The 25,796-nt window shown below is 38.6% G+C and overlaps 1 protein-coding gene across 5 annotated transcripts in view; it reads left to right on the forward strand.

Moving 5' to 3' along the window:
• The first annotated feature begins 18,650 nt into the window (after positions 1-18,650).
• The window catches only part of Ccser2 (coiled-coil serine rich protein 2), a 175,170-nt gene continuing 168,024 nt past the window's right edge, over positions 18,651-25,796 (forward strand). For 4 of the 5 annotated variants that reach the window (XM_047553129.1, XM_047553131.1, XM_047553133.1 and 1 more), the window contains exon 1: positions 18,651-18,862. The gene's annotated coding sequence lies outside the window, so the exon portion shown is untranslated. Of the gene's footprint in view, positions 18,863-22,028; positions 22,117-25,796 lie in introns of all 5 variants that reach the window. The other variant, XM_047553130.1, reaches the window with a different exon arrangement.

Consider the following 25,796-nt stretch of genomic DNA (forward strand, 5'->3'; position numbering starts at 1 on the left):
AAAATTAGCCTTTTTCTGCCATTGTTTTTTTAAAGCTTCCATACATTATAGGTCATTTTCTAGACACCCAAATATAATTGTGTGTGTGAAGACATGATTCCTGTTCTCAGTACAGCATGCTTTGTTTTTCTGTAATCTTCCCTCCTACATAGCTTTAAACCTGCCTGTTGGTTGCTTCTTGTATAATATTTCCACTGGAAAGTAAGTTGAGGGAAAGAACAGAAATCTTTGTACAATTTTCCTTTTGATTTCAGTTTCTATTTCTTCCCCCCAAAGATTTTCGTGTATCCAGCTTGTCTAGCAAGACCCCCTAACTTCCCTGACTTAATGCAAAGGAGGAAGTGGGGAGGAAGGGAATTAGACGTTGCATTGAAATTTCTACAGCAGAAACTACCCCTAATATCCATTCTCCTTTTCTTCAGTAGTTGTAGATTTTGTATCTGGGCACAGGACTGCAGAAATTAAAGAACACATTTGTGAACCTCCCTATGATGAGGTGTGGTTATGAGAAAAGTATGGCTGAAGAAATATAAGAGGAAGTATCCTATGTCCACATTTAGGAACCTTCCTGAAGAAACCCCCACAGCATGCCTTTGGATGTTTCTTCCTCCCTTTCTGCATCAGCGGCTTAGAACACAGTTGCTGACTAAGACCTCACAGATGAAGGTATGAGAGAAAAAATTGTTCAATAACACTTTTTAAACATAGTAAGACAGACTTAATTCAAGACAACATAGCAGGTGTAGGGCACAACAAGGACAATTGGGAATTTATAGCCAAGGATTTGTGGGGCAGGGGCGCTCAGGGGATGGGAAATTGCCATGAGAACAGAGAGAGGGTAATCTGAACTAACAGGATTCTTGCTATAGGTAGGCAGGATGATCAGACATCTTGCTGTAGGTAGGGAAGGTTGCAGGCTGAGGAACCTAATCTGATACTGAGGGTGATCAGTCATATATAGAGAGTGGGGGATTCTAGCCAAATCATCTTAGCAGGATTTTTGCTAAAAATTGAACAATGTAAAGACAAACACAAAAGCCCACATCAGACTTTGTTGAGAAAGAACTCAGAGAAACATGAGTAGAATTTAGTCAAGGAAAAAGTCTTTATCAAGGGCCATATGGTAAGGAAGGTAAAGAGGAATTCAAGGGAATTCGATGCCTCTATACCAACCCTGGACCACAAACATTCTGACTTCTCCCTGGGAAAGAAATCAATTTCAATGTAGTTGCAGACTTTGGTATCTTGAATTTTTCATTTCTTTTTTTAAATCCTAAGCAATAAACCATTGTCTACTCAAAATTCTCAAGTAGATTTTAATACTTATTTTTAAAATCTCTGTTGCTAGCAATAGTAATGCTTAATTTATAGTTGTTGATTTAAAAGCTGTAAATGCCCCTGCCTTTCCAATTTATGCAATAAATCTTTCAGCTTGTGAAGTAAACCAAGGTGGAGGTGGGTTAGTCAGTGTGTGAGCCAGGGTGGAGGTGGGGTAGCTGTGGATTGGCAGTGGCAGGAGGTGGGGGTGCTGGGCAGAGAGATAAAAGGAGTTTGAAATCTTTCAGGAAATTGGATTCCAAATGGTGATACCCTGGGCACCTGAACTTCAACCCCATATCTGTCTGACACTCAGTGTCAGGAACAGATTTCTTGCCTCTCTATGTATGGACAGGTCACATATAGAAACTTGCTCCTATAGAGGCACACATACCTTTCTGATCCCAGTTTGGGTTAATGATCAATGGTCTTAGATGGGGAGCCTACACAGCTGGTTCCAAATACCAGGGGAATTGGAAGCAGAATTAGCAAAGGAGCCTGTTGGGAAGAAGTGAGGCTCATTGCTCACTTCTGGGATGACTCCCTATCCCTGGTACCGTATTATTCTGTGGTTCTCAAACATGTTTACCCAGTTCAAAGTTCCAGGTTGTTCTAGTTTTTTAGTAACTGGCTCCCTGCCCTCTTCCCAGTGTTATGCCAGATGAGTCACTTGGAAGTGCTCAACTGCTGCCAATTGACTTGGAGTGTCCATACTGCTTAGAGAAGGTGCTTCTGAGTTCCATCCACCATTTCAGGTTGAGATGGAGCCAGCTCAGGAACTCAAATTTGCTATGCTCTCTGCATACTAATTTGGAATCCCTGACTCCTCCGTCCTTGGTTCCCCTAGACTTGGAATCATCCATGATCCCTTTCCTACCTGTTCCATTATTGAACCAACTGCCCAGAATGGGACTGAGGAGTAAGACAGACAGAATTTCAGAGGAGTTTTTTATGTTTGAAAGAGTTGAGCTGAGGCCTAGCCATCCAGGGAGAGCTACTGAGCCCTGAACAAGTCAAGAGAACTTTGTCTTCTATAATCTTGGTTGGAGTCTTCCATGTGGAAGCACAGACAAAGGACATTGATTCAGTTACCAGAGGAAGTGGAAGGAATCATGCTTGAGGACCTCAATACTTCCCCACCATAAGTTGCTGAAAGCTACAGTCCTTACCCTGTATACTTAGTCAATATGTTAGAGACAGAAGCAAGAAATGGGGGAAGCTGTGGAGACATTAGGATTTGAGGAGTCCTAAAAGATATTACTTAAAAGATCATTGTATACAAGTTTTAAATAACTTGGTATTTTAGTAATTTTTTTTTTCAAATAACAGCAGGTAGAAACTCAGGGTTAAAAAAAATGGGTTATGTCAAATAAAAACATTTATATTTCCCTGTCATTATAAGCTAAATTGTGTTCTGCTAAAATTAATATTAAAGTTCTAAGCCCTACTAGCTCAGAATGTGACTGTATTTTAAGGTAATAAATTTTAAATGAGGTTTTTAGTGTGGGCCCTAACTCCTCGACTGGTGTCCTTATAAAAAGAGATTAGAACACAGATATACATAAGAGAAAGACCATGTGAAAACACAGGGAGAAGACAATATCTGCTAGCCAAGGAAAAAGTCCTCAGAATGAGACTAATCCTGCCAACATATTGCTCTCAGACTTTCAACCTCTAGAACCATAAGAAAATAAAGTTCTGTTATTTAAGTCATTCAATCTGTGGTGCATGGTGTAACAGCAGCAATAGCAGATTAATGCATCTTATTTCTGAATAATAGTGTGAATAAATTTACATCCTTATTACATCTTACATTTTTTACACAAAGGAAGCATATTATAATAATACATAGTTATTTAGCACTTCCTATATGCCAGGCATTATTCTCAAGGCTTATACACATGAATTCATTGCATTTGTAGAGCAACCTCATCTAATCCCCATCTACAGATATGAAAACTGAGCAACTGAAAAATAAAGTAACATGCTCCAAGACCCACAAAGCATAAATGACAAGTGACAGCGCCAGGACCCTGGGCAAGACAATCAGACTTCATGGCCACACTCTTCTCCAGCACCGCAAAACTTTGGGTTCTATTCAAAAATACTTCTTGGTAGTTTCCCAAGTCAGTACACATATATCTACTGCATTTGTTTTAAGAGCCACGTGGAATTCAATATTTTATTCTAGGGTGTAAAAACTAAGCCTGCACTGGTGTCTTTGCTGCTTTAGCAAGTAACCTCTGTTCCTCAGGAACAGTGACTCATCTGAAAAAATGAAGGCATTTCCTTTCTCTCCAACAGAAGGAGAGGTTGGCCTTTGTATTTCTAAGTATTGGTGAGCTTTCCTTAACATAGAAAAAACACTTCTAAAGCTTTGCTCACAGTTATAGCTCTTTTTTGAGAAACTTTGTCTAAAATGACTTTAAGCCATATCATGAGAGAAAATAAAATGAATATTTGCAGGGATGATACTAGACAGATTTGGAGCTGGTACCCTAAAAAATGGCTGGGGACAGGGAAGAGGATGAAGGTCTTCATCTTGAGACCAGGAACTTGGAACATTCTTGAGCAATCCTAGCTGTGGTAGTAGCCTGAAATAGGTCTTAATGGTAAGAGAGGTCTGGGAGGGGCTTCTGAAAGGAGTGCCCAGAGGGATATCAGACCCGAGAAGGGCTGTCCTGAACCCAGAGGCAATGCACCCAGGGCAGGCAGAGCTGCAGAAGAAGAGACTGAAGTAGGGACACACCCCCACCTGCCTAGCCTCCCTGGGGAGCCTCAGTAAACCCTGTGCCACCATGACTCTTTCTAACGACTCATTCTGATAGGTAACAGAGAGATATGAACAGTGGAGGTTAAGGGAATAATTCTATAAACTGAACCCACTGTGGTAATCCCCACATGCTTTCTTTAAAAAAGCAATTTATGTGTAGCCCTGCCTGGCTTAAGTCAGTAAGATAAGTTGTATTCTTCAGGAAATGACCTAAGAGAAATGTAGGCCTAAAATGCCATTAAGAACACAAATTGTCTAAAGGGGTAGACTCTTACATAGACTAGGTTCCAGAACTCAGGGAGATAAGAATAATTCCCCTAACCATAAAATCTATCTGAACAAGCTCCAATTAGAACTGGTCAGCCTGGGCCAAAGTGACCTAGAGTTGCCTTAGACCTTTACCATGTGCAGGGGAGGTTTAGAAGTCTGATGTTATTCTGCTGTCAGTCAAAAGCCAAGAGGTGGACAAGGGCATAACTCTGGAAACTTCCCTAGGACCCTTTAATAAAACTAGAGGGCAGGGAGGGTGCACCATCCTTCTCTTTTCTAAAAGGATCCACTCTCTCCCTCGAGAGTGTCCCCTTTGCCCTTTCCTATCTCTTCAGTAAATTCTTGCCTGCTACTCTGAGGGACATGTCAAAATCTTACCGGTGTGATCCTAAGAATTGCTGAGAGAGAACTTGTGGGGCTGTCTCAGCTCCATTGCAGGTCCTTGCCCTGTAACCATCTGCCGGTGAGGGGTTTCTTCTTAATACCCAGGAATTTTGCAAGCTTTCAGGAGATCTACTTAAATCCGTTGGGGTTTCCCCCTCCTGATTTCCGTTTGTTCTAATTTGCAGATTTCCTCCAGTTTATTTTCCATCCCATCTATTGAGTTTTCATCACTGCCGTATCTTTTTCATTTTCAAGGACTCTTTGGTGTTTTTCAGAACATTTTTTTATGACATCTATTCTTGTTTCAGGAGCACATTTCTTTCTTATTTCTCTGAAGATATTATTTATAGTTTTTTGAGAAGGGAGCGTATGGGAATGGTTTTCTTCTTCCTGCAGAATTTCTGGATCCTTTCAGGTATCTTTGTTGGGGGCTCCATCTTCTATGCTAGAGATTGTCCTCTATTGTCTTGCAATTTGAGTTTTCCATTCATTGGTAAGTGGGGAGGGAAAACTAATAGATTCTATAAAGCAATATAGAATTCTGTATTGATATAAAAGAGAATTTACCTTTTTGTCTAGTGAACATGGAAAATTCATGAAACTTGGCCACTAAGAAACTAGGTCACTAAGAAATCTCAAGAAATTCTACAGAACAGAAATACACAAATACCATTCCTTGATTATAATGCAATAAAACTAGGAATTAATAACAGACTCTTGAAAAAAATCTAAAACTTCAATTATTCCTAGTAATTTCAAGACAGTTTATTAAAGAACTGGTTAGAATAAAGGAAAAGTAAAATGTAAAATTGCAGAATTCCCTGAAAATAATAATGAAAACAAAACTTAGACTCTGTAATACTGCTGAAACAATTATCATAGAAAATTTATGGCTTTAAATACCTGATGCCATAAAAATGAAAATACAAATATAAATGAATAATATCCAATCTAGGAAATAAAATAACAAATAAACCAAAAGAAAGAATTAATGAAATGAAATTATAACTAACGATTTAGAAATAAGAGTAGAAATAATAAAAAAAAGCTGGATATAAGAAAACAAGATATACAAATTATTACCTAATTTAAACTTTAAAAAAAACGAGAAAGCACAAATACATAAGAGATAGAAATAACAGCAAAAAACAAACAAACAAAATGCCTTCTGGGTCACTGAGAGAAGTGTCAGCTCCTGGGGAGGATCTCCCTGGTGCTTCCTGAAACTTTTTCGCTATAACCTTCACAAAGTAGTTTTGGTTTGGGGGGATGAACCCCAGAAGGAGGATGCAGCTAGTTAAAGGTTGTAGAGGTGACAGAATTCATTCATTTAGCTTCAAAAAGGACAAATTTGATAAGAGTGTTCAGATCAAGAAAATTAACCAAAAACTTGATGATGGGGTATGTCAGCACTGTAGAGAAGTTCTTGAATGACATGTAAAGTACGCAAACCTGAAAACCATGTTGAATGTTTACAAAAGAATTCTTACCACATAACATGTAGACCACATACATGCCTTTGAACTTGAAATTTGTGCAAAATGTGGAAAGAAAGAAAACATTGTATTCCATCTAATGAAAAACCAGAAAATACTGGAAACAATCAAATTTCGAACATAGAAACTGCAAAAGAAATGAAGGAGATGACGATTTCGATTTTGATAATGACTTAGATAATAACAATCAAGCAGTTTAATGTCTATATTAAAAGTTAGAGAAGCTGAAATTCTGACCAACTTTTGCCTTTTCCCCTATTGGGGAAATCAGAAAAAAAAAAAAAATAGAAAACAGGTAAAATATATACATGAACAGTATAAATTGTGCAAAATATTTGAATGATTATAAAACCTTCATTGAGAGTTTTCTTATAACAAATTTTTAGATTGCACATACTAGAATATTTGCCAAAACACTTATTGGAGAATTATATTATAATTCATGAGAATTATTTAGAAGAATGTACCTAATATGGAAATAAACAAGACTCAGAATTGGTGGTTATATAAGAACTGTCTCATGTAAAAATAAGTTGTCATTATCATAGCCATCATTAAAAATTAGTCCATGGTAAGTACCTCTGGATAGATTGATCCCAAGTAAACAGCTTGCAAAATCCCCCTTACTTACTTTTGCTTATTATAAAGCAAAAACAGTTTTTTAATAATAATGTTTAACAAGTGTACAGCAAGTTTACTTTGAAAGTATTTTTATATACTTCATCACCCTGTTGTATCTTTTTCCTCTTGTGAAATACACATCCATTAAAATGCATAGAATTTATATGTAAAGTTTAAGAAAATAATTATAAAGGAAAGTTCATATATTTATATCTTGATGAAGAAGCTGCCAGTATCCAGAGCTTCTCTTGAAGTTCTCCCTCATCACAAGTTTATCCTCCCTCCCAGAGTTGGCACTTACCTGAATTTCAATAATTATTTTCTTTATTGTTTTACTACCCATTTTGTACTCCTAAATAATTTAAATTCACTTTGTGTGAGTTTTTTTTAACTCTTTCCTATCTTTTATTTTGAAAAATCTCAAACCTACAAAAAAGTAGCAAAGCAGTACAATGAACCTTACGTATATGTAAGTAGTACAATGAACATATATATATATATATATATATATATTTAATCTGCTGAACTGTTTGAAAATAAGCATTAAGCATTTGGTTTTGAACTTTATGTGCAAAGACATAATGGAAAAGAAGGTTCCATTTATTATAGCACACAAAATACAAAAGCATAAAACTAACAGATAATGTCCAAAAGATGAGAACATAAAATAATTATAAAATCGTAAAAGTGGATTTGAAAAATATGGAAAGATAGACCACGTTGTGGAATAGGATGATTCAACCTCATAAAGATGAGGTTTTATACCAGGAATTATAGATCTAATTTAGAACTCCAAAGCAATTTAAATATGCCATCTGATTTTTTTTCTGGAACTAGAAAATTTTATTATGAAATTTATTTGAAAGAACTGTGAAGAAAAAAAATCAGAAAGCCACAGAGGTGAGGAGGGAAGAGAAAGTAGCTGTTGGGGGTAACAAGATAGAAAAATATCTTATAAATGTATTAAAATATACTAGCTTCAATTTCTACATCTAAAACATTTTGTTAATGATCTATTAATACAAAAAAAAAAATCAGTGGAGCAGAACTTAACTATCCAGAAATGAACTCAATTTTATTTGGAGAGGTAACACATGACAAGGCAGTACCTCAAACCTGAAGGAATGATGGTCTTTCTATAATATTCCTTTCAATTCAGATATAATTATCATACAAAAATGCTCAACTTTTATTCATATAGTTAAATTAATTTTTACAAATTTAGTCAGTAATGAACCCACCCTACTGAAGCATAAGGCATTTCTAAGACCTGGAAAGATTTTGCACCACTTAAAACTTCCTATCCCCTCATCTGCCCGCAGGGCGGCCACTGTTATGACTTCTATTATCATAGGCTAATTGTTTCTGTTCTAGAATCTCATATTAAAAAATCACATAGTATGTACTCTTTTGTGTCTGGCTTCTTTTGCATGTATCAATAATTTGTTCCTTTTGAATACTGACCTGGTATTTCCTTGTATGAATATACCACAATTTGTTTATATATTTACCTGTTACTATGGTTGGGATCTTAAGTATCCCCCAGGATCCCATGTGCTAAAGGTTTGATCACAAGCCTGTGGTCATCACTGGGAGTGCGTTCTTGAAGTAAATACCGGGAACCCAGGCCCTTCCTGTCTATCTGCTTCCCAGCAGCCAGGAGATGAGTAGCCTTCTCCACTACTTTCTCCTGCCACAGTCTACTGCGTTGCCACAGACCCAAAGGCAGCAGGGTCAAGAAACCATGGGCTGAAACCTCGGAAATTGTGAGCCATAAAAGTCTTTACCCTGATTAAGTTGATTTATTTTAGGTATTTTGTCATAGTGACAGAAAGTGACTAACACATCTATTCAAGAATATGTGATTATTGCCCCTATGGACAATTGTGAACATTCTTATTCAAGTCATTTTATGCCGCAAATTTTCCTTTTCCTTGAATAAATGCCTAAAAGTGGTGTTGCAAGAGAAGCTGGTAGAGTTTTGGTTAGTAGTATATTTGACTTTATGAGAAACTATCAAAGTGAGCTTCAGAATAGTTTGACCATTTCAATATCTCAGTATATTAGGCTTCCAGCCACTCCATATTCTTACCAACATTTATGGCTGTCAGTCTTTTAGATTTCTTAGTCATGGTCTTAGAACCTTTCCTGTGGCTGTAACACAACACCACAGACTGGATAATATATATAAAAATTTTTTTTTCTCAGTTCTGGAGACTGAGAAGTCCAAGATCAAGGGCCCACATCTGGTGAGGGCTTTCTTGCTGCATCATAAAATGGTGGAAGGGCAAGTGAGTATGAGTTAAACAGAGAAAGGAGGAAATCATGCAGAATTCATCCTTTTTCCAGGAATGCTCTCCTGGGATAATGACTTTAATCCATTCATGAGGGTGGAATACTTATGGTCTAATCAGCTCATAAAGGCCAATCTCTTACTAGGTTGCAATCTCTTACTAGGTTGTTCATATTTCAACATGAGTTTTAGAGGGAGCATTCAAATCATAGCAGTCATTATAGAAGGTATGAAGTACTGTGTCATTGGATTTTAATTTGCATTTCCCAGGTAAATAATGATGTTAAACACCTTTTCATGTGCTCATTTATGGATCTTCTTTTCTGGTATATCCTTTTAAGACTGTTGCCCTTTTTAAGATTTGGGCCATTTGATTTTTATTATTGATTTGAGTAAGTTCTTAGCACAAGTTATTTTTCAGAGTCACATTTTTTTTTGTAGTAATTTGTTTTTCCTTGAAAACATAACTTACTTTAAAATATCTAACAGAGCTCTTTCCTGACGTGTGAGACTCTGGGTTCAACCCCTTGTACACAAAAACAAAAAACAAAAAATAAAACAAAGTATTCAAAACAAAGTATCTTTTATCAACTTTTTGTATAATTTCTTTGAATTCTTTTAGAGTTTGTTTTTATATTCCAGGCCTCTTCCACCTTGCAGTGAATTTGATAATTTGGGGGAAATTTTTCTTTTATGGAGATTTCGAATGTCTAACTATGGAGCTAGTCACTCACAGAATTTTCTAACAATTAAGTCTCTTATGGGTCTATTGTTAGCTCACATTATATCCTGATGATTAACTTCAGTTGCTTCTTATTATGTGATATTTAATTGGTTTAATTTTCATGAGAGAAAAACATTTCTTAGCTCAGCTGCCTTCCTGTTTCACCTTTATCGGGATTAAGCAGTTTAATATTTGTGACTGCATTTAGCACAAAAATATAAGCCACTGTGGAAAACAGGTTAGCATTTTCTCCAAAAAATTAAAAATATAATTACCACATGATCCAGAAGTTCTACTTGTAGGTATATATCTATTATGAATGGGATAGGTGGTATCCCCCCAAAACTTATGTGTGAGACAGTGTGATAACGTTCAGAGGTGAAATAATTAGACTATGAGAGTTGTAACCTACTCAGTGGATTAATCCACTGATATGGATTAATTGGGTGGTAATTCTAGGCAGGTAGGGTGTGTTTGGCAGAGGTGGATCCCTGGGGAAGTAACTTGGGGTATACATTTTGTACCTGGTAGGTGGAGCTCTCTCTGCTTCCTTGTTGGGCTCCCAGAGCTACTTTCCTCTGCTATGCCCTTCTACCTGTTATGGGGCGCAACTTAAGAACAGACCGATCACCACTGAGAAGTCCAAATTTAAGTCTTTATTAAGCTGGTCAGCTGACTGTCTCACACAATGCCCCAAAAAATGGCTGTTGGGAGAACAGCCCCAACCACAGGGTTGTAGGAGTTCTTATACCCAAAATCACATTAATCATAAGTGTCTGTTGTTATGACTCAAAATTACACATTAACATCATGAGATCATCGACAGAGGGGGAAGTGGGTCAAAATGACCCTTACTAGGAACAAACTAAAGAATAGTTACTAATATCCACACAATCACCATTCACATGGTACATTGTTTAGGAGCAATAGGGATCAAAAGAGAGCAATGTTTCTTTACATAGGAATTATCTTCTGTATTGTTAAACATGTCACACTAAGTAACTGATGATGGGCACAGAGGCAGGGTGTTCCCATGGGAGAAGCTTATTTCCTACATAACATGGAGTCTCAGAGCAAAATGGAGTCTGTTTAGTCATTTCCCTTAGAGTATGGCCTATAACATTCTCATGGAGACAGATCTGTCAGCCCATCACACTACCATGATATTCTGCCTCATTGTGGGCTCAGAACTATGGAGTTAGCCATCTATGGACTGAGACCTCTTAAACAGTGAGTCAAAACCAACCTCCCCTCCTCCCATTGTTTTTGTCAGGTATTTTGGTCACAGTGATTAAAAAACTGACCAAAACAATACCCAAAAGAATTGAAAAAACAGTCTTGAAGAGTTATTTTCATGCACATGTTTGTAGCACTATTTTTCATAATAGCCAAAAGCTGGGAGCAACACAAGTGTCCATCAAGGGATAAATGGATAAACAAAATGTGGTTTATACACATAGTGACCTATCATTCACCCTTAAAAGGAAAAGAAATTCTACACACACCACAGTGCAGACCTTGAAGACTTTATGCTAAGTGAAACAAGCCAATTGCAAAAAGATAAATACCATACAATTCCACTTATATGAGGTACCTGGTGTGGTCAAATTCACAGAGACAGAGAGCAGTTTGCCAGTGGTTGGAGAGAGGTAGAATGGAAACTTCTTTTTAATAGATATACAGTTCCAGTTTTGCAAGATGAAGATGGTGGTAATGTTTGCATGACAATATGTTTGTACTTAATACCACAGAGCTATACAATAAAAAATGGGGGAAAAATTTTGTTATGTATTTTTTACCACAGTATAAAAGTTTAGGAAGTTGCAAATTGGTGCAGCCACTCTGGAAAGCAGTATGGAGATTCCTCAGAAAAACTGGAATGGAACCACCATTTGACCCAGTTATCTCACTCCTTGGTTTATACCCAAAGGACTTAAAATCAGCATACTAGAGTGATGCAGCCACATCAATGTTCATAGCAGCTCAATTCACAATAGCTAGATTGTGGAACCAACCTAGATGCCCTTCAATTGATGAATGGATAAAGAAACTGTGGTATATATACACAATGGAATATTACTCAGCCATAAAGAAGAAAAAAATTATAGCATTTGCTGGTAAATGGAGGAAGTTGGAAAATATCATGCTAAGTGAAATAGGCCAAGCCCACAAAACCATAGGCCAAAAATTTTCTCTGATAAGTGCATGATAATATATAACGAGGGGGTGGTGGTGGGTAGAAGAGTAGAATGAAGGAACTTTAGATGGTATAGAGGAAAATGGAGTGGGAGTGGGTGGAGGACAGAAAGAGAGTAGAATGAAACAGACAGTATTACCTTATGTATATGTATGATTACATGAATGGTGTGAATCTACATCATGTACCACCATAGAAATGAAAAGTTGTACCCCATTTGTGTACAATGAATCAAAATGCAGTCTGTAAAAATAAAAAAGATTTTAATAAAAAAAAAAAAAACTTAAAAAAAAGGTTCAGGAAAAAATCTAACACAAGACAGAGTCAGGGCCTAGTGCTGCTCTGGCAAATTGGAAAAACTGGAAATATGAACTTTACGTTAAATTTATTTATTTTTAAATGTTGGTAACTAATTAAAAATTTTTTTTTTGAGTCATACTGTGGGTCAAATGAAATGCACCTGTTGGTCAAATTTGATCTACACTTGTATTTTATGAACTCTGCAAAAGAAATAGGAGAAAGTATGCCCTTTACAAGCACATGCCTACTATAGTGCCCCTAACCTTCCTGGAATTGGGGCAGACATCTTAAAAGATTAAAATGTTCCTTTTGTCATGTTCATGACCGAGAAGCAGATTTTCTCTACCTCCAAACAGGAGGCCAGATCTTGATTACTTTGTCCTTTACCACTACTGGAGATGCTTATTGCCATATTCTAGGTATCAAAGGGCATTTGGGCATCCAAAGGCAGAGAGATTTGCACCAACAAAGAAACACTTCTGTGCCTACAGGAGTCAATAGTTCCCATTACATTGCTTTATAGGGAAAACTGGTGATTCCTTCCAGGAAATCAATTCCAGTGACAACTGTCCTTGTTCATGACTTAATCCTAGGCATCTAAAATAGTACCTGGGACAGAGTATATGCTTGTAGGAGGAGGAAGATTTCATCCGACTCTTATCTGTTTATCTTGGATGGCCGCAAGAACCACTTTCTACTGGGATCCACCCATTTCATAGTGCTTTGCCATGACACTTCAAAAAGTCCTCTCTCTAAATTCTCATATGTTAAGAGGGCCCCAGCAAAGGAGAATGTGGATCACAGATGGAATTAAGACTGCCAATTAGCTTACTCTAAAATAGGGATTTTATTCTGGATCATCCACCTGTACCCAACATAATCAAAAGGGCCCATAAATGAAAGGCTGAGGCAGAAAAGTCCAAAGTGATGCAATGTGAGAAGAACTCAAACTACAACACTGGCTTTGAAGGTGGATCGAAGTGCCAGGAGCCAAGGAATATGGGTGGCTTCTAGAAGCTGGAAAAAAACTGAAGAAACAGATTCTTTCACCAGGACTTGCAGAAGGAGCTAGTCCTACCAACACTCTGATTTTTGCCCAGTGAAGCCCATTTTGTATTTCTGACCATCAGAATTATAAAATTATAAATTTGAATTATTTAAGGAAAAAAAGGGGGGGCATGAACATTAACTCAAAAGAAATAAAGCATGAAAAAGCTATCTGTAATATTAGGAAAATTCACTATTATGCTATTGTAATTGTGCTAAATTTGTATACATACTAGAATCATGGGCAAAATCTTCCCAGTTTTTTTTCCCCATTATGTTCACACTATTTTGTCTTACTCAGTTTGGACTGGTAACAAATTACCACAGACTGGGTGGCTTAAACTGAATGTATTTATTTCTTACAGTTCTGGAGGATAGGAAGTCCAAGATCAAGATATAGATTGACCTGATGTGGGGGAGGTCTGCTTCCTGGTTTGCAGGTGGTTGTCTCCTTGTTGGCTCTTCGCTTAGAGGTGAGCAGACACAGAGAACCTGTGACTCCTCCTTTTTCTTCTTCATCTCCTCCTCCTTCTTCTTCTAATAAGGAGGCTAATCCCATTTCATAAGGGCCCCACTCACATGATTATTTAGTCCTGTTACTTCCTGAAGGCCTCTCCTCCAAATAGCATCACATTTAGGGGTTAGGGTTTCAACATGTGGATTTGGAGATATGTAAATACATTTTTTAATCTAACGAAAGTGTTTATAGTAAAAATGTATAAATAGGCTTGCTGATTCTTCTTTAGACTCAATACCATTCAATTCCTACAGATGTCTGAAAATTAGACTCTTCTCTATTCCCTCCCCTGCAGCCCTTCCCCATACCACATACACACATTCTGGGCTGTCCAGCTATTGGTTTCTTAACAAGCAGTTCCAGGCTGCAATCCTGCAAGATCATCCAACTCCCTGCTCTGATATCATTAGGTGCATTCAAAAAGACACAAGGAGAGCTTGTTGAACCCTATATATCCTGTCATGCCATTTTATACCACTGCCTCTGATTTTTCATCTTTTGTCCTACTTTCCTGACTCAGGGGCTGGGGTCACACCCTGGCTTTCTCAGCTGTTATTTAAACACAAACAAACAAAAGAAGGAGGAGGAGGAGGAGGAAAATGAAAAAAAAATTAGAAAATTAAAAAAAAAAAAAAAAAGAAAAAAAAAATCAACAGTTACCTCACCTGCCCAGGCTGTGCTGAAGGTTGCCCTCGTCAACTGTGGCATTTGTCCACATGACAGCATATGACCCTTAGATCTTTGTGTTTCATTAGTTCTTCACTGGGAGATGGTCATTTCTAGAGGGTTCTTCCTTTCAGGTTTTGGTTGTTGTCAAAGAGGCTTTCTAGTGTGGTGATTTTCAAAGTGTGATCCCTAAGGCATAGGCACCCCCTGGGAACATATTAGAAATGCAAATTCTAGGGCCTTACCCCAGGCCTACTGAATCAGAATTTTGGAGGTTGGGTCAGCAATGTGTGTTAAAAAGCCCTCCGGGAGATTCTAAGACAAGCTAAAATTTGTGAACCACCACATAGCTTTGTCTGCATTCTCACTCTTAACCTCAGTCATATATTAGCTTCAGACCCTCAGGTTCCAGATGTCTTCTTAAAAAGGTAATATAAGTCATAATATAATGTAATGATATAATTATTATTATATTATGTGATTTACATATTAATTACATTTTCCCACATACAATTTTAAGTGATATTCTAATATTCTAAATACATTTTCTTAGATTCTGCATTTGTCTACTTTGCATTCAAATCAATGGCCAACTGGGGCATTTGGTGGCATAATGGTATGGTGAGCATAGCTATCTTCCAAACCGTGGCCAAAGTTGTTTAAACCTTCCCTGCAATCCAGCTTTCATGGGTGTATGCAAATGTTGTTAAAACTGGGTCCTGGGGCTGGGGAGATAGCTCAGTCGGTAGAGTGCTTGCCTTGTAAGCACAAGGCCCTGGGTTCGATCGCCAGCACCCAAAAAAAAAAAAAAGATCACAAGTTCAAGGTCAGCCCCCCAACTTAGTGAGGCCCTAAGCACTTAGTGAGAACCTGTCTCAAAATAAAAAAATACAGAGTTGGGCATGGTGGCTTACGCTTATAATTCCAGTGGCTTGGGAGGCTGAGGCAGGAGGATGGCAAGTTCAAAGCCAGCCTCAGCAAAAGTGAGGCACTAAGCAACTCAGTGAGACCCTGTCTCTAAATGAAATACAAAATAGGGCTGGGGATGTGGCTCAGTGGACAAGTGCCCTGAATTCAGTCCCTGGTATCAACAACAACAACAACAACAACAACAAAAACTCAAGGAAACCAAAAATCAAAACCAAAACCAAAAACAAAACAAAAACAAATTGCTGAGGATGTAGCTCAGTGGCAATGTTCCCTGGTTCAAACCCCAATACCACTGCCCCCCTTCTATTAAATATTCTCCAACCTATTCCAAATCTATACCCTCAAACACCTGCTTTATCTAACTTTCACATACCATGCCATTATTTCCCTTGCTCTAAATCTTTCAGGGCCAGGTATCAGGCAACTAGAAATCACCCCTATACCCTAGAGCCCTCTGACATTATTCAAACCAGTCAATCCCAGGATGTTTTATCTTCCCTATCTTGCGTTTCCCACAAAAAACCAAAAAACAAACAAACAAAACAAAACAAAACAAAAAAATAAACCAATGAAAGCTCAGGCAAGGACTTTTCCCTCACACTGATTTTGCCTCCTTACCAAACCTGGTGCTTCTCCATGTGGTCCCAAATGGCATATAGGGTTCTTAGCCCTCAGGAAATATAAGTAATAAAAATTTTCTTCCAATGTATTGACCTCTCTGAGTCATGATAGTCATAAATTAAAATCCCAAGGGTATTTTATTGAAACAAATGGCTAACAGAAAAAGAATCAATGTGATATATTGACAACCAAGTAAATGAGGAAGTTGGGGCAATGACAAAATAGAACTAGAGAAAATTAGTTGAGGCTGGGATATATTCATATATAGCAAACATTCAGTAGGACTTCTATCTTTGTAGAAAAGGAAGAGAAGGGTAACTTGGTACTTCACAGTTGCTAAAGAAAAGAGAATATGATCACTTCAAATATTCAGGAAATCTCAAGATAACAATCTAGCAGCATAAAGAAACAAAATTCTTCCTAATTTGGGGATCTCAGATTTTTGTTCCTCAATCCTCATATGGAGATTGCTAAGAAAGTAGTACTTTGTCCAATCCCCAAGGATAATCTGTGGGGAGCAATTTCTTTATCATTTCTCAGTTGTAGCTGAAAGCATAAATCCCAACGCATGTTTTAGTAACTACATCTTTTGAGTGATATGCTTGAGGGGCATGCAAGTCAGCCTTTGGTTACTATTGGCATAAGATCTGCTATTTTGCTGCCACCATTATTCTCCCTCCCCCACACCACTTTACAACCCAGATTGTTAGCCTGCGAACTTCCTAACCAGTAATTGGTACAGATTGTTAGCCCCAGAACCTCCTCACCAGCCATTGGCCCGTTGTTAATTAGCCACGAAATTCTACTACTTAAGAATAGTTCCCCCACCATTCTCTCTCTCTTCTCCTCCACTCTCTCTCTCCTCCTCCCCCGCAGTCCCTCACCCTGCAGGGAGATACTCTGCCTATCCACTTAATAAAATCTCTTGCATGAGTTCCCGCATTCAGAGTGGTTTCTGGGTGCTTTCAGTTACTGTGTCCAAAATACCTGACAAGAACAACTTAGAGGAGGAAAGATTTATTTTGGCTCACAGTTTATGAAGTTTCAACCCATGGTTGGTTGACTCCATTGTTTTGGGTTTGAGGTGAGGTAGAACCTCATGGTGAAAGTGGCAGAGGAAAGTTGCTCATAGAAGCTCGGAGAGATAGGAGCAAGGGTGGGGGGAAAAGATAAACCTTTCCAGGGGACATTCCTAGTGACTTACTTCATCCATCTAGGTCCCACCTGCCAGTAGTCCATTGAGCTATCAATGGAATAATCCAGGAAAAGTATTGACCCACTGATAAGGTCAAAGCCCTATGATCCAATTATTGCCTAAAAGCCCCATCTCTGAACCTTGCTGCTTTGAGGACCATGTTTTCAACACATGAGCTTTGGGGAGACATTCCAGATCCAAACCTTAAGAAGGGGTGGCTCCAAGAGTTCAGTCTGGTGTTTGTTTTTCTAATGATTTTACTTAATCCAAAAAGAAATTGTAGAATGTTTAGATCCTGTCTTTCTCAATATTTTAGACACACATTATCATCACTGAAGAAATTTAATATACATATTTAGATATTAAAAATGATAGGTTATTTTTAAAATATAAAAATGTATTACTAAATGAAGTCCAATTTTAGAAACCAAGCATCTACTCTCTTCTCCCCTTTTTTTCTGCTTTGAATATCACGGATCTGGAGGCATGGACGAAATGGATATTTTTCAAGACATTCTTCTTAAATTTTATTTATTATAGTTGAGCTGTTGGGACCAGCAGGATTTCAAAGAGCAGTTAATTTAGCACCAGATAAAGGCAGCTCCAATGCTTCAACTGTTGGCCAGATCTAGAGGAGGAGAAGAAGGAAAAAGGAAGGAAGGAGGGGAAGATGGCCTGGGTGATGAAAGGCCCAAAGAGAAGGATAACCTGGTCCCTGGCAAAAGGATCTCAGTTTGTCACCACAGGACAGCTCTGAATCTTAGCATTGGGTATGGTATTTTCTCTCAGTCCCCAGTCAGATTCAGTGTTCTTGTGTGGTAGGCATGGCGCTGTGGTTCATGAATGCTCCAGGGCATAAACAAAGGAGCATGGACTTGCAAACACAAAATGTTGGAGGAATTTTGTTAGGTCCAGTGCTGAGACTACCAGTAACTTTTCATTCTGGAGGACCTGACAGGTTTGACCGCGGTCAAGGAACAAATGTTAGTCCAGGGGGTCGTCCTAAGATCAGGTCGTTCGTAGACCTGGCATTACTGGTTGGTCAGAGCAAAGACCTTAGTCAGGGGGCAGAGAGGCAAGGTCAGCAGAGAGGGGCGGGTCTGGGGTAAGGGCGGAGTCTGGGGAGGCTGGCGAGTAGGCGGGGCGGAGCCCGAGGTGGGCTGAGGCTGGAGTCAGGCTGAGGGGGCGGGTCCAAAGGCGGGGTTTTACCTCGTGAGTTTCGCGCCTGCGCACGGGCCTCTCGGGGGGCGGGGCTGCGCGCGCGCCGTGCGCGGGCCCTGGAGGGCGGAGTCCAGGCGAGCGCCGGCTAAGGGAGGGGGCGCGGCGGTGGCTCAGGAGTCCGGCGCTCCCTGAGGCTGTGGACACGATGCTGGCTGGGTCCTGTTGTGCTTTGGGGTCGACCGGAATGTGACGGGCGGCCCCTCGACTCGCCTTCGGTCCGGGTACCCACAGGTCGCTGGGCGACCAGCAACCGGGCCGCGGCCGAGAGGAGGCAGCGCGACCTCCGCACGGTGAGAGCTGGGGTCAGGGCCGGAGTCGGCGCTGCTCTGGGGTCGCGGCGGGTGCCCAGAGCAGCCCGTAACGGGGGCGCGGTCCGGGGCGGGGCGGAGGCTCGGGCGTCCGGGGAGAAGCAGAGGCCCGGGAAAGGCAGCCTTCCCAGGGGGCCCCGCGAGCGCCCCTCGAGCCGCCTGAGGCAGGCGGGAGTGGAGCGGGGAGGCCGGACGCCCCTTGCCCCTCGGGCTGTGACAGGCGCAGGGAGCTATGGGCCGTGGGTCTCGGGCCGCAGCGGCTGCCGCCTTTCTCTAAAGGAAATCTGGGCGAGGCTGAGATGGCCAGTGATTTCAGAGCCAGGATGCTTGTGAGGGTTGATAGGGGCAAGTACCGGGGTGCTCCCAAGGAGTGGATTTTTGTTTTTTTAATTACTGGACCAAAACAAAGACACACCCTGAAAAAGAAGCCCTGAGATAAAACTTTGATGGATCATACCGATGCAGTGGGTTCATATGCTGCTGCTTTCTCTTCTTTAGACATCTGCTATTTTTATCCATTTGTATAATGCGCCGAATTTCTCGATACAGTAAGAGTAGGAATTGCTCCTTTGATATGGTCCGTGGTGGCTAAGCTTAAGTTTGAATTTCAATAATTGCAGATTCATCTTTGTAGGCTATCCAGCCAATTAGACTTGCTGTTCCTAACTAGGCCTTAGGAGTGTGGAAATTACTGATGCACGGACTCTTTGTGGTCTCAGATTGTTATGTAGGCTTTCACTCTTAGAGGAGAGAGAAAATGAACTTTAGCCTTTTGAAAGTAGCTATTTTCTCCTGAACATTAAGCTATTATGGAGCCTGTTCATTCAGCCAAAGGTTTTTTTTAAAGCATCATCTTGAAAAGAGACTTTAAAGAGACTTTATTTTAACCAAATCTAAGATATTCTCCTTCCTCAAAAGGTAGGTACAAAACATAGTCTGTAATCAGACTTATAGTCTGTAATATATGATAAGGATATCAACATCACTGGATGTTTTGCTTAAAGTCAGTTTTCTTTTCAGACTTTATTGTTTGCTTTGCTATTTTTTGATTTGGTTGTTTTCCTTAGTGTTCTAGACAACACCGACTTCAAATAATCTTTAGGTTAAAAATACAACTTTCTTCAACCTTTTAGGCACAATTAAAAGTGTCTTCTTTCAATTTTAGATTAATATGCCATAGTAATAAAATGCTAGAAGCCATCTTGAGAGCAGGTATTCATTAGTTTTTAAAATTCTACCTCTCTACAGGTAGAATTTTTGCTTGTTGCCTAAACTCAGTTCTTCTTACTGCGTGAAGAAAGAAGAGGACTTTGATTTCATGTTTGGAAGCCCTTTGATGACTCTTCATAGTCTGTCTTCATAATCTATAAAATTGATCCTTTCGTAATTTCTGTCTACATTTTAGTTTCTCTTCGTATCATGATGCCTGCCCTTTCCATTTAAGTCTATACGTAACTCTCAGAAGATGACATCTTCCTTTGTGGTTTTACACTGTTCCCTCTGTTGAAAATTTCTCTTCTTAGTAAACAACTTGTCCTTCACAGCCTTACAAAATAACACCTGAGTCTTGTCTGGACATCTCATTCCTCTTGTCTTCTCTGATCCAGTAGGATACACTACATTATACAGATAGCATTTTGCCAATTGGTAGTTAATGATTTGTTTATATGTCTGTCTCCACCAGGCTTTTGAGTTTCTTTTTAAGTTTGCAACTTTAGCACATAGTGTTGTGGCACAGGTGCTCAAAAACTGTTAACTGTATGTGTTCTGGAGGAATGGTTTCAGGCTTGAACACAGTTTTAAGATAGGTAAAATAGACTGTCTTTTTCAGTATCAGAAAATTTTCAAGGTACTTTTAAAAGCCCAAGAACAAAGTAAAAATCATTACTGATTAGGAGTGAAATCCTAGTATGATAGATAAAAACAGTCCATTTGATGAGGAATAAGAAGGGCATGGCCATTATGGATTATTGCTTCATTGGTCCTAGTACTTTTTTTTTGAGGTGTAGTATTTGCCCAGGGTCACGTGGGTAGACAGGGACAGAGCCCAGATGACTGTCCAAGTCTTTTGATCATCTTGGATTTTACTTTTGCCCCTAGTCTCCTAATTCAGAACTTCAGTAATTATTTTACCATCTGAGTAGGGGTAATGAGAGACTTGGGTGTGTTTGGGGAAGGGGCATGTTATATTAACAGGTACTGAACTTGAAAGAATTAACACATTATTTGGTTCAACTTTATAAATTTTGTGATTAAATAATTAAAGCCTAAAAAGACCAGTAACATGCCTGAGATTACTTAGGGTTATCTCTGTCTCACATCTTCTGACCTCATGTTTGTTTATTTTTCACTGCTTCATGTTGTGGTGTGGAAAAATAAGGAAGTCACCAAATTTTCATACAGTGCAAATCTACTTCATTTTCTTCCTTCTTAAATCCTTAGCTGCTGCTCCTAGGGATTTAGAGCCCTGGAGTGGTTGAGAAACATAATAATTCATCTGGGAACATAAGGGAAACTGAACCTTCACCATTCTATGTGGCCAGATAGTTCTAGCTTTGGTGCTTGGGGTCCTCTCTCCAGATGCCTTGTAATAAGTGGCTTCTGATCATCAGATGGAGATCCCACAGACAGTTAAATTTTGATGGAAAAGAGATTTTAATATAGTAAGGTTACAGTTGGCTAATAGCATGGCTAAAATTATGTGTATAGTTTGTCTTTGTGTTAGAAGAGCTGATTCAGTTACTCCTATGTGATAGGTCTTTAGTGTTAAACATTATTATAGTTTCATGCCTCTAAAAAGTCAGTTTTGACATGTGTACTTAATTTGGTCAGCCTGATCAATGCCAATAGGCTTTTTATTGGAACAACATAATGCTAAAGAAATTTTTTAAAAAAATCAGAATCTTTTTTATTTCTTGTCATATCTATTTGGTTTTATACTATAATCAAATCATAAATGTAATGTTTAACATTTGCTTTCGTACTTAGCTTTTTTTTTGCTATAGTTTTTATGCCTTTGGATTATTATACAGTGTTACAGTGAGTTGAGTTACTTATTTTTTAGTAATTGGACATCTAGGTTGCTTATCATTTTGTAAGTAGTGCAGCTAGTATATAGTTATTCATCATTTTTGCTTCTTCCCTTTAGGTTAAAGGTCCAGGAGAGGAATTATAATGTCAGATGGTATGAAAGTTTTATCAGTTTCAAAAAAGAATACCAGATATACTTTAAAAAGGTATTGTTATGCACTGCTTCCAGCAGAATTTAGCTGACCAATTCTATCATACATCTTTTACAGTCTTTTGTTTCTAAGTTTGGTTTTTAAAAGTGGGTATTAGAATACTTACTGTCTAACATCACAACCCATAGTAGAAAAAGAAGCAAATGCAGTGTTTTTCTAGTTCTGTTTTCTCCTTTCTATGAATTGTTTGTCCTTCAGTTATAAACTTACTGAAGTCTTTTCATCATGTTCATTAGCACTGACACCGTAAGTATTTAATCTTTTGAAAAGTGTTTCTGATCTGCTTTATTTTTAGTATTGAAGGATTTGTAGGGTTTTTTTGGGGGGAGGTACTAGGGATTGTACTCAGGGGCACTTTACCACTGAGCCACATCCCCAGCCCTATTTTGTATTTTATTTAGAGACAGGGTCTCACTGAGTTGTTTAGCATCTCACCACTGCTGAGGCTAGCTTTAAATTCGCAATCCTCTTGTCTCAGCCCCCTGAGGTGTGGGGATTACAGGTGTGCACCACCGCACCCGGCTAGTATTTCTTAATACTACTAGAATCACTGACTTTTAAAAAAAAATTGTGATTTTTGTGTTTGGATTGTGAAGTCTTAGGATGAAATTACCCTGCTACCTGATGCATACTTTTATTAAGTTTCCAGAGTTGTTGTTATATGTGTACATGTTTACATATGCAATTGAGACTAAGTTTCATTTATGTGGATTTTTATATTATAGAAAACCACATTCTTACCAATTTCCATTTTTTTCTTCCTGAGTTTGAATAGGGAAACAAAATAAAATAACCTGGTTTTTAAAAAAAAAAATACGTGGATACTTGCTTTTTAAAAATAAATTATGGTAAATTTTAGACTGAAATTTTCATGAAAGCAATATATTGGCTAATTGAAGGTTTTGTTGGTTCAGGATTAATTGGAACATTGTTTCTAACTAGACTCTTGCTGTTAATTATTCTAAAATACATGGAAGCCAATCTTGGTTATCTACTCTCTTTGGGAAGTGATGGGTTCTAGATAGATGAGATAGTCCAGGATAATAATTAGAAGATATACTGTGCAGGGACTTGACATGGAGTTTCTTACTTAGTCCTCATAGCACCCCTAAAAGATAGGTCTTTTAGTATTCTCATTTTGTGCATGAGAAAACTTACAGACGCAGAGTAATCTGCTAAAGGTAACATGACTATGAAAGAGTGCAACTGGAACTCAAGACAACCTGTCTGCTTTTATGAGGCACTATTTTAAAAGTGAATTATTTGCTGTGTTTTAAAAATTTGAACTTCTCTTAGGTATTTGAAAGATACTAGATATTTCAAAGCAAGCAGATGATATGACATGTTATTTCTTTTTGAGAGATGACTGATGTGACAATATGGAAATATATTGAATTGTGGGTCTTATAGGAAGTGATTGAAATAGATTATTTGAGAAATTAGGTATAAACTCTGAGTTGAAAGTGGAGGTCAGTAAATATTCTGGAAAGAGACAGAACTGAATAACTGATACACAAGCGAATGGGAAGTTGGGAGTGTTGATGACAGATGATTTTGTGCCCACAGCACCTTATTTTATTTCTTCCATTGCACTCATCTTAATGTGTTGTATCTGATCTAGTGACACCTTTACCTCCCCCACTGAATTGTGTGCTCCTGAAGGATAGGGATTGGGAATAATGTTTGAGTGAATACAGGATGAGAGGACACAGAAAGATGACAAGAAACTGAAGTGAGAAACAACAAATCACCAAAATTAGAGTGGTTGGGGGAAGAGGAACTCTAGAATGTGACAGCTCTTCTGGAGGAAGAGGTAGAGCCCATCAGTGAGGAGCTGAGGAGGGACTCAGCCTGTTGCAATCAACCAGTCAGAACACGCCTTTCTTTTTAAGTGAATTAACCAATAAGAAATGTTTTGTGAAATCTCTTAAATTTTTTGCTCTTATCTCTTGAGTTAATTGCTTTTGACTATCACAAAGTTATATCTCTGCCTTTAGAGACTTCTGGTTGGTTAAATTGAGGTTTTGGAGCCCTTGGAGAGCCAGAGGATTTTTAAAGACTAGATCCATGAGAACTGAAGTATTTCTCCTGTTTATTTCTCCATGTTGATGAGCAGCTTAATTTGAATATAGTTGGACCATCTTTGAGACTTGTCATTCTTAAAAATGCCACAGATAATTGCAAATAATGAAGAATTTCTATTATCATCTTATCTCTCCTTTCCTTTTCCTTTTCCGTTTCCTTTCCGTTTCCTTTCCCTTTCCTTTCCTTTTCTCTTTTCTTTCTTTTTGCAGTACTGGGTATTAATACTACCCAGGGGTGTTCTACCACCAGGCTATAACCCCAGTCCTTTTTAGCTTTTGAGAGAGGGCCTCACTAAGTTGCCAAGGCTGATTTTGAACTTGCAGTCCTCCTGCCTTGGCCTCCTGAGTTGCTGGGATTACAGGCATGTATCACTATACTTGACGTCTCTTTTCTTGTTGTACAATTCTATAATGATAAAAAAGTGTGGGTACTAATTTTCCATTTACTTGATCAGTTCTAACTTAATTCATATGTTTGATTTTTCAGAGTCACTTAGAAAATTGCTTAGGAATTTGCTCTTAATTTTTTCTGCTACCATTTGCTTCAGGTTGTTCTTACCCTCTGCTCTCTGTCTCCTTTCCAGTTTCATATGCCCAGTTTCCTTACTTGATAAGTACAAGGGGAAGGGAAAGGGAGAAAAAGCATGAGTTCCTCCCTTCCCTTACTTTCTACGGTTGTTACCAACCCTTCTTCTCACATCACTGCTCTCAGCTATTCAATTTGGTAGGGACTCCTGTCCCATATCTTCAGTTCTGAATGTGGGAATGGGAGATGGAAGACATAGTTCTTTAGCTGAGGAATACTGAGTATCTCAGGGCCCATGATTTCTTTTAGTGTCTGGTATTGAAAAACCCAGGTGATACCTTGTATCTTAGTGGATATGCTTCTTATTCCTTACCATTCAACCTTTTCTTACAGTGAAAAAAAAAATATATATATATATACACACACACACACACACACACACATATCATATATATTTGCTTTGAATCCCCTCCTCCCCACAACAAGATATCAAAATCTTTGATGACTGAGTCACTGGTATATACACTAGGGACAACAAAGAGGCAGACACCAGAAGGTTCTTTGAATTGTTATTGTCATGTTAGTGGTATTTGGTTGCAGCCTGAGTGCTTTGGGGAAATTTGAGAGCTTTCTCTGACCATTATGTCTTGGCAGCCAGTCTTAGGATTAGGAGTTACAATTTTCTCAGAAGACCATAACTTAGAAAAGCAGGAACTATTCATAACAGCTATTAAGTGTGTAGAATGAGCTTAGTGATTTTTGGTTCGAGTTGGTAGGCAATTAGGAACTAGTGACACATTTAAGTGGATGTTTCTTTTCAAGGAGTAGGAAGACAGGGACTACTATCTTCTCCCTCTCCTCTGTTCTTTTTTCTCATAGTAGGGATGTGTCAGTCCTTGTTTATTATTGGTGCTAGCTGGGGTTGCAGATTTGGCTATTATTGGACCAATTCTTGCAGTCATTGTTTCTCTAAAGACTGGAGAACTTCTACATGGAAAATTCCTTTAGTCCCCAATTTTATACCAGATCCTGACTCTGGATTTTCCTTCTTTCACTCATCCTAC

The sequence above is a fragment of the Sciurus carolinensis genome, chromosome 5 (genome assembly GCF_902686445.1).
Source record: "Sciurus carolinensis chromosome 5, mSciCar1.2, whole genome shotgun sequence".
In the NCBI taxonomy this organism is placed as follows: domain Eukaryota; kingdom Metazoa; phylum Chordata; class Mammalia; order Rodentia; family Sciuridae; genus Sciurus; species Sciurus carolinensis.